Source organism: Opisthorchis viverrini (assembly GCF_000715545.1).
Source record: "Opisthorchis viverrini unplaced genomic scaffold opera_v5_144, whole genome shotgun sequence".
Taxonomy (NCBI): domain Eukaryota; kingdom Metazoa; phylum Platyhelminthes; class Trematoda; order Opisthorchiida; family Opisthorchiidae; genus Opisthorchis; species Opisthorchis viverrini.
The window spans coordinates 309,209-311,110 of record NW_008751800.1 but is presented as its reverse complement, the minus strand read 5'-3'; positions in this window follow the sequence as shown (position 1 = coordinate 311,110).

The following is a 1,902-nucleotide window of genomic DNA, read 5'->3' as shown; positions in this document are numbered from 1 at the left end:
GTATGATTGAGGGATTTGTGGGGCGAACGGCAGCCGTCAAGAGGGAATGGCGGAGGTAGGCTTGAATGAGTCGATGCTGTAACTATGGTATGCCTGGCCATTGGAAAAATCATTTCCCTTGTATGCAACCACTTGTACATGAAACACTCTGGATAACTCCAAGTTCGCTCCAGAAATCATGATATTTCAGGGTGTGTGACCTGCTTTCCTGGAACCAGCCGGGACGAGACGGCGTTTACGGTCGGGGACACTCAATATGAAGTAAGGCGAATGTTGTTTGGTTTGTCGGGAGCACCATTCACATTCCAGCGCTTGGCATTTTGTACGACGAATTGATTATAGAAAGTTGCTTTGTACGGAGACGATAACTTTCTGTGCAGCAGTTTGGAAGCATAGGATGCAGTTCACTTAAAAGCCATATTGAAGCGTATTCGGCTGGCTGGCTCGCGAATAAATGAATCGGATACACAGATCGCTCGGATTTTAGTGAGACTCTTTGGGCATAAAAATGTTCACGGAGAGGTGATCTCACTGCCAGAAAAACTGCCAGAGATCGAAGACTGTATTGTTCCTAATCTAAAGCGGTCCCTGCGGCAGTCTCTTGGATGAGCTGCATACTACAGCGGGTTTGTCAATAATGTCAGCACGATTCCTTCACTACTGCACGACTTGCTTTTGGACTTCGGTTGCATTAGTACAAAATCACGATCCGGCACGCGCCAGGGAAGGAGCACCACCCACCTGATTGGCTGTCAGGACCAGAATCTGAAGAAGAGACCCAGGGACCATGATTGGTGCTAATAGCCTCTTCGTCAAACTGGACCCCTGAAGGTTAGTGGAACTCCAACGGCAGAACGCCGTTTGACGGCAGGTTTCTTCCGCCTTTTCGGATGGAGAAAGTATTGAAAATGGAGAGGGAGATGGGGAATTAGAAACGCTCCAGAGTCACTGCGATACGCTGAGTGTGAGTGAAGCTGGCATGATATTCTGCAACGCCGCCGAGTTGGATGTTGTGCTGCCCACGTCTTGAGACGGAAAGCGATCGTCGAATGCCACGAGACGACACACACAGTGTGCATAAGGACGTAGGACTTACTTCGACACAGGCCTATCGCCTGAGAAGAGAGGTGAGATGATGAACTATGTGGTCTGCTGTGAGCGGTGCCAATTTATGCCAACTGACAAGACAGGAGCAGTCAATCCCGTGGAACCGATTCCCGTATCAGAGATCGGTGTGTTATGGTCCGTTGACGTCATAAGTCTGCTTTTGGTGACGACCAGCAGAAATAAATACATCTTGAACATGCCAGAACACCTTTTGCTTTGGTTCGAAGCTGCAGCCCTGTCAAATCAACGGGTGACGGCGATCAGTGGAGTGTTAATGCACCACGTCTTGCTCAAACATAGGGTGCCAAAAATGACTGTAGCCCATCAGGAGTCTTGCATTGAGAGTGAAGTGAAAAGTGAACTGAAAAGTAAATTGTCAGGGGTGTTGTTAGCACATCCTGACTCAGTATGGCAAACCACAGACAAGTCCTTATTCATGCTGATAAACAGGGGAAAGCCTTTCGATTTCCTGTCCGACATTTTGTTTGTGTTTATTCGGTGATTCCTAGTAAACAATTCCATAGAAAATGGCTTTACTCCTTTCACTTGTATATTTATTCTTTCCCTGTGTGTTTGTACTTGTGAGCATGTGCAGTTTACAAATGTGCTCATCATACTCCACACGTCGCAGAACGCCTTCAACGATTTGGTTGTTGCATATCAAAAAACTCAAATTAACCAGAAGGTGAAAAATATCCAAACATGGTGTAATTATTTCTAAAAAGCAAACATTTCTAGTGACATTTAAGTAGCAAATATTTGCATTTGTCTGAGTAAAGTACATAAATGATGTTT